We start from the raw sequence: 13505 nt of genomic DNA, 5'->3' as shown, positions 1-13505 counted from the left end.
CAGGGAACAAAGAGAGCAGATGCCTCTTCCTACCCCCACTAACTACAAAGAGTTGGCTTTTTCCAGATGCCTGGTTGTTAGGCAGCTAAAGAGAGGAACAATAAATCTCCTGCTTAGAGTCAGTGGGCAGTAGGCACTCCACAGGAGTCAATGATCTCAGTACTCTTTCGGGCCTCAGCAGGAGATTTTGATTTGATGATCCATGCAAAGACGTGGTGGAGAATGTGAAGAGGAAATCCAAAGTGCTCTGCACAGCCTGTGCTGCTGCAGAGGCTCTGCTCTGTAGAGGGCTAGAGGCCTCTATTCCCAGACCATCTGAATTGTCACAGTCCATCCAAGGCATTGTGAAATCGTGGATAACTGAATTAAGTTTATTATTAAGGGTAGGATCTGGACTCTGGATCCACCCAAAGCCCATGGGGACTGTTTTTCATGGAATCCTGGAACAGTTTGAGTTGAAAGCAATTTTAAAGGCCATCTAGACCTTTACTGCCCCTGCAATGAGCAGAGACATCTTCAACCAGATTAGGTTGCTTAGATGCCTGACCTGGAATGTTTCCATGGATGAAGCATCTACCACCTCTTTGGGCAACCTGCTCCAGTGTTCCTGGAGTTATTTACTGATGCTGCTTTGAGTAGGCAGGAATTCAAGAGTATTTTTTAGCTACAGTCCCCATGCTCACCAATCTTCCTGCTCAAGTTCATTTTCAGCCATTTTGTGGATGAGCCTTTCCAAGACACAAGGGTACCAGGGTGACAGGAAAGGCACTGGTGTCAATCCCTTGTTGCTAGAACCTGGATTAAAATTAATGTAGCCACTCACATTCTGAATATTTTAAAAAGTCAAGAAAATGAATAATTATTGTGGGAATCCACAAAAAAAGGGCCTGGTGATAGGGATAAAATTTCCCATCATTGCAGCAATTCCCTTTACCCAAGGATACCAACTATTCTGACTGCTTCAAACTTGTGAACTAAACCAACTATTTCAAATTATATTTTCAAGATAATTTGTTGAACATATGTGGGTCATTTTTAAATATTGGCGAGATTCAAGAATTGCAGAATAAATGGAAAGGTAATTTGGAGTCCAAAAAAAGAATTTTTCAAATTTTTGGAATGTGCCAGTCACACTTAACCACTTTATCAGCATGCAGGGGTCATTTTGGCACACCTGGACTGAAATCAGTGACATCCATGGCTTGAGTCAATAGTGTTTGAAAAGAGCAGAGGCTACCAACTCAGGCTCTTTGATGTTACTGCTTGGTCATTATCTTGTTGAAATGTCATTCCCTTTGACATTTGAGGCAGATACGCAAATAAATTAAAGGAAGGGCTTATTTATGCTGAGTGCATGAAAATGGCACTTGTGCATTGAAATGGATGTGGAAACTACATTTACACGAGCATTTTATCTGCAACAGACAGGGCTCTGTAACTAGATGTCTGCCATGACACAGGAACAAGCTGCTAAAGCAAAAGGTGTATTTATCTATTCTAATGTGTAATTCCAAAATATAACCTTTCCCTTCAGTTATTATTTGTCTAATTGCACAGCCAGATTTAGTCGGTGCATTTGAAAGCATAATTAATTGCAATGCACTTGGTAATGTTCCATTCTGCACCACCTGTAAGTCAAACTGCTGTAATACAGAATTGACTTTTGGAAGGGTTTTCATCACACTGTGTGCACTGAAAATAATTAGTGATCCAGGAGGGCAGTTCCTTTTATCCTCCTAATTGGATATGCTGGCAGTTCTTATGCCCTTGTGGTCAGATGTTAGCCTCATTTGCACAGTTCCAACCAGTAGGATTACTGCACTTGGGTGGTCATGTGTGTATTAAAGAATATAATTCACACTTTTCAGTTTTGCAGCTGTTGAACTGGTGCAAGCAGTGAGTTTGCTCTGAAAGGATCAGAATCTGTGTTGTCTTAATACAGCACTGAAAGACTACCTATGGCTGAGGCTTAGGGGTGGTTCTCACAAGCCTTTGCAGCTACCATCAAGCCTTCAAAAGCATTCTGGTCTGGAGCTGCCTTCTCCACTGATTTTCCCCACTTGTTAATGTTTGGAAGAAAGTGTTTACAGAGTGTGACAGTATGACAGTTTCACAATACTTTGGTTCTGGCATCAGAATCAGCTTAAGAAATTTTCTCCTTTCTCCTGCCTTTGCCATGCAGGTCACTGACCTCTCAGTTGTAGTAACACAACTATTTGTAAAACAGTGTGATGCCCTGGATAAATGACATAATTCAGATTAAACTGCCTTCTTTTCTTTTTTCTTGCTTTTGGCTTTTAGGGATGAAAATGGCAAAAGGAGAGGAAAGCTTTGGTGAAAGAAAGAGTGGCTGTGGAGGGAACTGTCTCCAGAGATTACCACCAAAAACCTCAATATTGTGAAGCTACCATTCTGAACCTCTCTTGTTGGTGTTTGGGGTTTTGTAATGGTTTTGGGTTTTTTTCTAAAGCATACTAAGTAGTAAGAGGAAGCTGGCAAAAACTAAAAACATGATACTCATGTCTTTTTATCTGCCTCAAGTGCAGATTAGTTGTTCAAGACTAAAATGCCCTCTGTGAAAAATTCTCAGACATGTTTGGGGCTTTTCTTAATTCACAGAATATGCTCAGCCAGTAGTTTTCCCATCCCATGTTTAGAGAGCTGCTGCTACAGCAGTTCGAGCACTGAGCACAGATCTGGATCCACGTGGATGGAACCCCTGAGAGAAGAAGCAGGACTGAAAAAGAGGAGGGGGACACCACAGGGATTGGGATAGAGAGGAAGAACACAAAAAGATCTTCATCTCAAAATAAAAGGGCCACTGGGCTGCTGGGACCTGTTAGGGCATGAACCTCCTCACAACTGGAGATCCTGGGAAGGAGCACAACCATGGGATGGCCAGGATGGTTGGCAGGTGACTCTGAAGATGAGGAGATCCAGGAGCTTCATATACTATAAGGCTTCCTACTGGAAGACTGATAAACCTGAGATTTTTCGCTGCTTTTGAGAAATTATTTCTTTTGAGTGAGCAGGATTACGCTGGTTATCTGAAATAGCCAAGAGGCAAGATAACGAGGACGGAAAAAGAAGAGGAATAAGAAGAATGCAGAAGAAATATGTGGCTGAGGAAGTTAACACAGTTTCAATTTGCTAGAAAATAGCTTCCAGTGTGCACAGCTTAAGAAAAATGGGAAGCAAGATGAGCACCTCTTATAAAATGGTAATACTTATTTTCAAGTACCCACACTAAGAGTCTCTTTTACATTATTTTTCACTGGAATAAAACTTGGCAAGTCCAAGAAAACATATCTGAGAAGATTTTCCTCAAAACCTATCAGATCTTACATGGAAAGTGTACATAATTCCCAAAAAGAAAGCAATGTTGATTGCAAGAAGAATGAGAAAGAGGTTTCAACAACTCAGAATAAGAATATGCTGGCATTTGGTTTTTGGGGTTTCAATAGCAGTTAAAATTTTTTCAGAAGTCAAGAGACTACACTTTTTTCATGGTTTGGTTTGTTGGTTTGGGGTTTGTTTGGTCACAAAGGAAATGAAATCTCTTTTCTCAACTGATTCTAATAGTGATGATTTTAATGTCATTTACAAGCTGAGCTCTCTGTGCATGAGCTATTTCCATGATTGTAATAAGAACATAATGAAAACCCAGGTAGATAGTCATGTGAGCTAGTTACAGCAAAGTTCATAAGCAGTGGTGGTGGTTGTAGTAGTGGAAACAGTCATGTTTCCTAGGTTGTCACAGCACTAACATGCATTCAGAAATAATAAAAATTTTATTGATTAATCCTAAGTATGGAAGGTTTTTTAAATTCCAGCTTGTTTGGGTGATAGAGACAAAAAAAATTTTAAAATGCAATTATCAATTTTTGAGAACAATCTCTTTGACACAGATTTTGACTCACTTGCTTTGAAATGCAATAAAACAGAATAAACTAAAATAGATTAAAATAAAATGTGCTAATAAAAATACTAGTTGGAGGATTACAGACAGATGGCTTAGAAGTCAAGGAAATAGTAATCTTTTTCCAGGGACTACTTCAGACAGAATTGAGGTTATCAAGAACCAGAGTGAGATGAGCCATTTGCATGCTAGCTAACCAAGCTATCCTCTTCTTCTGCCTGAATTGCAATCACTAAAAGGGAATAGATTTTTGGAAAATAGCACGTTATCTGTAACACCCCAGCAAATATTTTCCATAAACAAATGCCAGCCTGCTCTCTGTGGGTAAGGATGTAAGAATTCAGTATGAGCAAATTGCAGAGAGTGACTGGTCTTCAGAGACATACGATGGTCTTCCCACTCCCTGACCTGGATGATAACAATTCCAGAGTTCTTCAGAGGGTAGGACTGAAAACAAACTCTTAGAGACAGAATAGGAGTTTGCAGGCTTCATCACCTGCCAAGCTTTCACCTGCAGTTTGGCAGGGATCACACGAGTACGTGCACCACAATAACACGTTTGCTTGTAAAATATTCTCATATAAAATATTACTTGAAATACTGTTTCAGGAAACCAGATAAAAGGTGTTCTGAAAGCCAAAGCAAGTTTGCAAGTCTTTGTCTATAAATATTTTCTTTGGTATACATCCAGCTCTACTGGGAGAGACCAGTTTCACTTTAATGCTAGCACCCTAAAAGTTAAGTAGCTACTTCCACCATGTAATTGAACAAAAGTTTCTGCAGATGATGGAGAGAAATACTCTAAGAGGGTAGTTCATTCTGTCTCTATTAGACTCCATTTAGGGGATGATGAACTACCCCCTGGAGATACACATATCTCTTGATTGCATAGGGAATACAGATGATTAGTTTGGAGAGCACGCTGCTGAGTCAGATTACTGCTGTTAATGAATTACCTTTTTGCCAACGGACACACCTTGGACAGGACGTCCTGGAAGAAATCAATGGCTGTGATCCATGTTGTTGGTGCCAGCCATCATTCTCTTCCATTTGCAGTCACAGTCATGGGGTAGGTGAGTGCAGTTCAATTGACACACAAAAAGATGACTTGAGAGGGGTTCAGCTGTGGCAACCACCTGCTGACAGGAATGACTATTACACAGCTGAGAGTGCCCCCATGACCGCCTTCTGCAGCCATTTTCAAGGCAGGGCTAAGAGACAATCCAATATCCACCTGCTGGAAGGACAGCTGCAAAGGTGATGGAGCAAAACTGCTTTTGGTAGTGGCAGATTGTAGCAAGAGAATTTATAAACAAGAAGCATAGATTGAGAGGTTCGAGTAGGAAGGCCTAATCAACTAGGCAGGGCATGCAGTGCTGGAACAGGTTATTGAGACAAGTTTTGGGGTCTCCATCTTGGACAGACTTCAAGGCTTGACTGAAGAAAGCCAACCAAGCTAACAAAGCACCAGCGACAGTCCTGTTCTAAGCAGGCAGAGGGACTGGATGAGATGAAGAGGTCCCTTCAAACCAGCATTTCAGTGGGAGGCTGGAAGAGTGCCAGAAAAATTCCCCACTTGAGAGTGCTGTGTGTGCTCTCTTCCTGTTCTTCCCTTCTTCTGTGCTCCACATACATCAAGCAGCAGCTCCCAGAGGTCGTACAGGAAGGATTACTTCCTCAGTATGCCTTCCTCTTCCTCATACTCCTTCTTCTGACCTCCACAGAGCTGCACACATTTGCCTACAGAAAGAATGTGACCTTTTGACAATAGTCATCCAGCAATTTGTTCTAGTTTTAAGCTATTTCCCCCCATTACCTCTTGGGTTTTTCCTCAGCCTCTTTGCCACCAATTGAAAGATTTGCTATGCGTGGAATGTGAAATTTTGGTTACCACTCTCTGCACTGTAGTGCCCAGTTTAACAACATGTATCAGAAACTTGTTTTCAGCCAGGAGTTTTTCTCTTCAATCAAACTTCACAAACATTTTTTGAGGAGTTTTAAAGCAGAAATGGTAGAGAAAGCTAAGTTTGTTAAAAAATATACACTGCATCACGGAAAAGCAAGTAAGCAAGGCTGAAGCAATAGTAATAGGATATTATCAGTTATGAAGTTCATAATTCAATTCATATTATAGATATGAGTTGTGTACATTTATATATAAGTACATATACATTTCCAATTATAGAGAGATACATGTTTACATGTGTGTGTATATATATATGTATAGCAAAACTAAACACAAATATTTGTGTGATTAATTGGTTTATAAGCATAGGCTTTGTAGTTACAGAGGAAAAAGGCAGATACTGCATAATAATGCAACATGTAGTAAGCCACTTGATTTTGACTGCCTCACCTGCTCTTTCTACAATAGTTGACTTGCACAGCATTAGTACTTAAATTTCATGTTGGCAGCCATATAAATACAGAGCAAAATAACTACCTGACAAGATTTTCTTTTTCTCATTTCAGTGTCTCACCGTGCCATAGAAGTCAGGTGATACAGAATATCCAGTAATCCACCATGCACAAGCTGAAAGTTGGCACTTAGAATTAGAACTTACTCTGAGCTGAAATCAGACATCAGTGCAAGATGCATATTCTTTACTTTACTGCCCATTTCCCTTCTAGAAATTCCCAAAATACAATGAATATTCTTTAAATTAATTACAAGTCGATTTTGAGCAGAAGCAACCTGTCTCTCACAAACAAGTAATGCCTTTAAGAAAGGAAGACACTTTTCCAGGTAACAGATATAGTGATTTTAAAACCATAATCTTATTATATACATGTAAAGTTTTGATGGATATTTTCAGCTAACATTTTTACTGGCCATAAACTATTATTCCCTGTCAGACTGAGACAGCTAGAGGGGAAAAACATTTCAGTCTTAGAAAGTAAGGCACATTAAAAAAAAAAAAAGAAGAAGAAGTGGGGAAATGCTATTTTTAAACAGACTACGAGCATTTCTCTAATAGGTTTTGTGTAAAATATAAAATACATTGTGGTCACTGAGTACATAATGTGTCAGAAAGCTTGGACTGGTGTTCTTTTGGGTTTCTCGCACAATTTGCTCTTGGTTTTTTTTCCAATACAGATCACCAAAGTTTCCCAGAAAAGCAAATTACCTCTTTTAAAAAAATGAGAGGGGGTTTTACTGCTAAGTTTTCCTTTTTTGCTACAGCAAACATCAATGGTATAAGTGGTTATAATGGATGGTCAATTCCATCGAGTTTCACTCACCAGAAAACCCAGAACACACAGAATCTCAGAAAAAGCTGAGTTAGAAGGGGCCCTCACACCAGGTGTTGTTGCTAAAACACCTTTTCTGGTTTTTAGCTGTAGGCTTTCCTTGCACCTGACGTGGCACCAAGGAGCTGTGCACTGTCAGAAATTGGCCTGTCCAGCCACATCCAGCACAAAGTGCAGGTATCAGACATCCAACACTACATAGGTTGGGATCCTTTCCTCTGCATACTCCTCTGGGTATTGCTGCAGAGCTGCACCATTGTCTTTGTTCAGCTTGTAGAGTCCTTCACTGAGAGGTGACAGAGAGAAAATGACCCACCAGCTCCAGTGCAGCCCTGTGCCAGTAGTCACTGTCCCTCTGTAGCAGCCCTAAGTTTGTGGAAACCTCTTGTGCTCTCTCAGCATAGGCTAATACACTCACACTGACTGAGCAGAAGTACCAAAATCCATACTCTGGTCTCCAGCACTTTGTCTTCATGCTATACTGCCCCCTTCTAAGGCATTTTTATGAGAAGAAAAGAGCACATGTCTTCATCAGTCTTTGAAGACAGTAGAAGGATGAAACAGGTACGCACATAACACACATCTTATAGGACCTAGACACTAAGGTTGCTCCCCCTGTGCTACCTGCAGAGTTAAGGGGTAGGTGTCTGTGAGAGACCATGCCAGCTCATCATCAGGAACAGCTGTGTGCTGTTTTCAACATTGTTGCTGCTTTGCCTGGTGAAGACATACCCTGGAGTGGGCTTGCTGCGGCACAAAAATTACTCCAGGCAGAAGCAGACACAAAAGCCACCCACCTTCAAAGTCAGAGCCCTAACCAATTAAGAAAACAACTCCAGAGTCCAGTCATCATCAGCTGCTTATAATTAGGCTGCATTTCTAAAACATTGCCTTTCCCACCCACAGAATGGCTTGAGACACACAAGCTGTCACAAAGAGAGCATAAAGGAAGAGTGGGATATTGATGACCTGTTCTCCCTTGAGAAACCCATGGTACAGAAAATGGGAACAAAACCTCCAGAAATATCAGCTAGGGCTGGATTATCATCCACAGACACCCCAAAATCAAATAATTCGTTGACTACTCTTAATAGTTGAAGGGATTTTCCTACAGAGAAGCATGACATCAAAGGGAAACCCTCCCAGGGGAGAGGACCTTCCCTTATTTGAGAGCTTGTGAGTTTCTGCAGGCCAGTGATCTCAATTATGTTCATTGGTGAAATCAGTCAGAAGCCAGCAGTGGTTTAGGAACCTTCCAGGAGACAGTTTGACCCCCTGGACAGTCTGGGTTCCCTCAACAGTAATTTTGATGCTTTAGCTGAACATCAGTGCTCTGTGCACAGTGACACAGACAACCCAGGGCTTGGCTTGACTAGAGGCACCAACAAGAGACCAAAAGGAAGAATATGAATCAGCTGTCCGGTTACTGATGTAGCCTCTTTATGCATAATCTCCACCTACTTCTTTACTTCATCAGCATGAGACAATGCCCTATTGTACTAGTTCAAAAGAGACAGTTCCTCCAAGACAGACATCTCTCTCTTGAAGCACAGGGATTCCCAGTTCTGTGCACAAGCACAGGCAATTGGTCAAGTTCCCATCTTATCCCATTCCAGTTTTCCTCAGTCCATTTGGCAACAGGTCAGCAAGTAAATCCAAACAGTGGTATTTAAAGCTCAGAACCTCTCATTTCCTAATCCTCTAGATAATTCAATTCTGTGCACATTTTCTGCATTAACATTGAAACAGATATTTCCCTTATTGTGCATTTTTAAACATGTGTTCCAATATCCTGGAGGAAGCTGAACTACAAGCCTCAAGTATGTGTATATTACAATATACTCAAAACAGATTAGAAAGAAAATGTTTTCCACCTAGCAGCTTCTTCCTTGGGACAGAGGCAAAGGCAGTTCCATGAAAATCCTTTTACAGCACCCACCATCATTTGCCACCTACTGCCACAGTGCCCCAAGGGAAGTCATGTCTTTTACTGCTTGCAGTGAACTACTGGGGCCTCTGTCCTTCCAGAGCCTCTGCCAGCCAGCTGGAACAAAGGACATGTCCCATCAGGACCTGCAGACAAAAGGTGCCTATTGGAGGGTCACATTCTATTGCCATGGGTTGCTGAGGGTCTTCTGCACTCCAACACACTGTGCCAGGCATGCCATGGCAGCATCAAAGCTCAGGCCACAGGCTGCTGGCTTTGCTCATCCACTTTCAGGTGTCATTTCACTGTTGTGCAGCACTTTAGTCATTGTCCCAAATGACTTTAACCTGGGTTTAGCTTCTAATGAATATCTATTACCTAGGAGGTGAATTCACTGGGTCAGAGTAAGGCAACAGTGTTCCTCCTTTCTGCTCCGGAGGACAACCCTGAGAGATCTCCCAAACCCTTCAGACACCAGCAACTTTGCTGCCCTTCCTTCCTTGGATTATTATAATCCAAGCAAGATGTTGCTTGAAGATCCTACCAGGGTTATGAACTGTGGGAATACCTTACTCTTTGGGCTTAATGAGTAAAACAAGCCCAGAGATTACTGCAGAGTATAAAATACTGAGTTTAGCCTTGGGTAATGTGACAGTGTGTCCTGGGTTTCCACCAAAGTACTTAGATAACCTAATGACCCAATCTTATGCAGTAAGTATTGCAGGTTTGTTAGAGGTAAGACCACACAACCAGGAGAAAAACATCTCTTTGCACCTTGCATCACAGCCAGAAGAATGTGTGCACAAATTGCACCAAGACTCTTATACCTTCTTGTGAAGATGACTCAGAAACATACCTTACAAAATAAGAATAATTTTTCTCTCTTTCAACAGGTCATTAGAGACAGGCCATACTTGACTTTCATAGGAGGATTACCTTGGTTAGGGACTAACAAGGCTGGGGGTATTTTGAGGCAGCAGCACAGATCTGAAGCCAGAGCAGCTGCCTTCACTCTGGGGGTCCTTGTGTGAGTACCACTATTTTGTACCTGGCCTCTGCTTCCTTTACAAATACTCAACATGTCTTGAAACAAGTTGACTTGTATTAGTTCTGTCAGATTTCAGATTTCTTTGCTTTTTTTGAGGTTAATTTCTCCCTTTCTCTTCCCACTGAATTACAGAATCATAGAATATCCTGAATTGTAAGTGACCTATAGAATCACTGAGTCCAATTCCTGGCCCTGCACAGGACATCCCAAGAGTCACACCATGTGCTTGAGAGCATTGTCAAAATGCTTCTTGAACTCTGTCAGGCTGGTGCTGTGATCACTTCCCTGGGGAGCTGTTCCAGTGCCCAGCCACCCTCTGGGTGAAGACCCTTTATTAAATATCCAACCTGAACCTCCCCTGAGACACCCTCAGGCCTCTCTCTGTTCCTGTCACTGGGCGCCACAGAGAAGAGATCAGTGCCTGTCCTTCCTCTTCCCCTAACAAGAAGGTTGCAGACTTCAGCGAGCTTTTCCCTCAGACTCTGTTTCTTCAGGCTGAACAGACCAAGTGACCTCAGCCACTCCCTGTGTGACTTCTCCTCAAGGCCCTTCACCATTTTGGTAGCCTGCAAGTGAGACAGGTGGTAGGTAGAGCAGTGCTCTGGGCAGGGTCTGCTCTGCAGCAGCCTGCCAGCTGCCTGGCAGATACACAGCAAACTGCTGATAACCAGGTGCTGCTGGGGAAGGCACAGGGCGCCTGGCAATCACCCATCAGGTGTTTATTAGACAGGTGCTGTTCTGGCCAAGCAGAGGAAGATTACAGTCAAGCTAAAGACATGCTTATTGAAGCATAAGACAAGCAGCATACAGTTCAATGCAAACATTTCAATCACAGAACGGTTTCCAAGTAAAAATTGCTTCTTTTGTTATTTTTGTAACTTTTCCTCTCACAGGCATTTGACTGCTGGCCTCCCCTAAAACTAACCACTGAGCTTCAGGCTGGATCATCGTGAAGCAAGTCACTTAAATGCACTTGTAATTAGGAAAATAGCCAGAATCCTCTCTAGCAGAAAATCTCTAGGCTTGCCCAAGAGCTGTGTTCTGTCCAGAACTGTGATTTACCTACACCCGTAATTTCACAGGGAAGACTTCCAAAGAGCATGTCAGAATAAGCCACTCTTTGGCCTAAAATGCACTGTCCAAACTTCCTTCACATACTTTCTGGTAAATCTTTTTATGACATGCCTCAATATACAGGCTGGCTTTTCTTCCTTTCCAGGTGCCAAGGCTCCCGGTGAATTCCTACATAAGCAAAGAAGACACTGCCACATTCAAGGGGGACAAAGAGACTTCACCAGCCCTTCACTTTAGCAACATTTCCAGAGAAAGGGGCAAGACCAAGTTACAGCATTCCAGGTGCTGGTGAGGAGACCACAGCCTGACTACAACCCATGGGAAGCCAGATAAGTGTCTGCTCCCCTTCTGAAAAGAAGCCAGAATATAAGAACGTGAAAATTCCTGGGTGTGGTCATGTCCATCGTGCTCCATGTACTGAAGCAAGGTACCACCAGTGACCATTTTGGTCATATGGGGAGGTTTAGGTTAGATAAAAGGAAAAATGTTTTCCCTGAAAGGGTGGCCAGGCATTGGAATAGGCTGCCCAAGAAAGTGGCAGAATCACCATCCTGGAAGTATTCAAGAGATGTGTGGATGTGGCATTTAGCGTTATGGTTTGCTGGTGAACATAGCCATGCTGTGCTAAAGGTTGGGCCTGATGGTCTCAGAGGCCTTGTTCAATGTTAATAATTCTATGACTAGCAAAGCCAAGTCCGGACTTGATCACAAGCATGAGCATTGTCCATCTGGCCCCTGTCATTGGAGTAGCTGGTCTGCTCTCGGCAGGTAAAGGAAACAGAAGAGGCATTAGCAAATGGGGTGCCTCTTGTTGAGCTTCAAACTGCTTTAGGTGAGATACAAACCAACATTTGTTGTGATGCTCTTTTCCTAGTGGAGAGCAAGACCAGCATTTTCTGGGTCTAGTTTCAAAGCAGCAATCTAGTACCCTCACTGGGAGCTATCCTGAACTAAATCCCTCCACATGGTTGATCCTCCTCGAAATCTTGATAAAATCTAAAATTAAATAACATGACCATGCTCCTGCTGTCATCCAAAGTAGGTATGGAGCTTTGCTGGAATGTCTTGCCCCATCTGGCCCTACAAACACAGGACGTGCGCTGGCCATCTTCATCTGCATGGTCACAGCCACTAGAAGGAAGGAGTTGTACTGTGATATAAAGGTAGCAGCTTCTACCCTGGCCCAGAGAAGTATCTGGTGATTCCCCAAGCCCTCCAGGAAAAGGGTGGGGAACTGGGCTTGTACAAGTTCAAGACTTTCAGGTGTATCACAGTGTGGGAATCCTTTTTTCATGGCACTTAGTGAGTCAGCTCCCTTTTGCAAGCTTATCAGGTTAAATCACTGTTTTTCTACATCTCAGCAGGGTTTGCTCAATATGAAAACAGACTACACAGGGCATTAACTCGTCTGTCCTGGACCTGCTCCAGCAAAATACAGAATTCACAGCATGTGAGAAAAATTCTCACCAGGAGCATTGCTCTTTGTGAAATTACTATATTGAGTGTTGGTCTCTTGGGGATTTTTGCAGTGAATGTATTTGAGTTCAATACCAAGTTGTTGGCAGTGCATTTTTGCAAAGATCAGACCCTTTGGGAAAACATTTCAGGATACATTGAATTTTACAACTCATTCTGCAACTTCCATGAAGGAACAGTTCTTGGTCCATCCCTACTAACTCAAAACTCAGAAGCAAGTTTTCCCTTGGGCAAGTTTGCACAAAAATAAAAGAAGCACTGAATTTTCCACATAATATTAGAAAGTGAAAGTTGAGCTGACGTCCAAATTCAAGTCACCTCCAGTGTGTTATCAGTTAAATTGGCCCCATTGGCCAATGGCACATGCAAAGTCATCTGACTGAATTCTATTTCATAGTGAGCTAAGGTTAGATAATAAAAATACATCGCTTTTGTCAAATGCTGAAAGTCCACTCATGGACCTTCAATGGCTTGCAGTAACTTGTTATGGCACTGTTGAGTGAGTTTGCATCTGAGCCTTGAGATTTCTTTGTGATTTTCAAATCTTTCAGCTGCTTGTAATGAAACAATTCATATACCATGAAAAGAGAAAAACAATTAGACATTTAACCAATAAAGAGTTCCATATGGGCCCATGTACTCATCAGTGCATTTGAAGCCATGCTGTTTTACAGACTAACAACAATTACTTAACATTCCAGCACCTTGTATTTGAAGTTTCAATGCATTATTGTTGATTGTATTAACCAAGGAAAACTCTTTTGGTTAATAATTGCATATTCTGGTTGTAGATCCACTGGGAGCCCTCC

This window comes from Zonotrichia leucophrys, chromosome 1, assembly GCF_028769735.1.
Source record: "Zonotrichia leucophrys gambelii isolate GWCS_2022_RI chromosome 1, RI_Zleu_2.0, whole genome shotgun sequence".
Classification (NCBI taxonomy): domain Eukaryota; kingdom Metazoa; phylum Chordata; class Aves; order Passeriformes; family Passerellidae; genus Zonotrichia; species Zonotrichia leucophrys.
The sequence above is the reverse complement of the archived record's forward strand: the minus strand, read 5'-3'. Positions refer to the sequence as shown.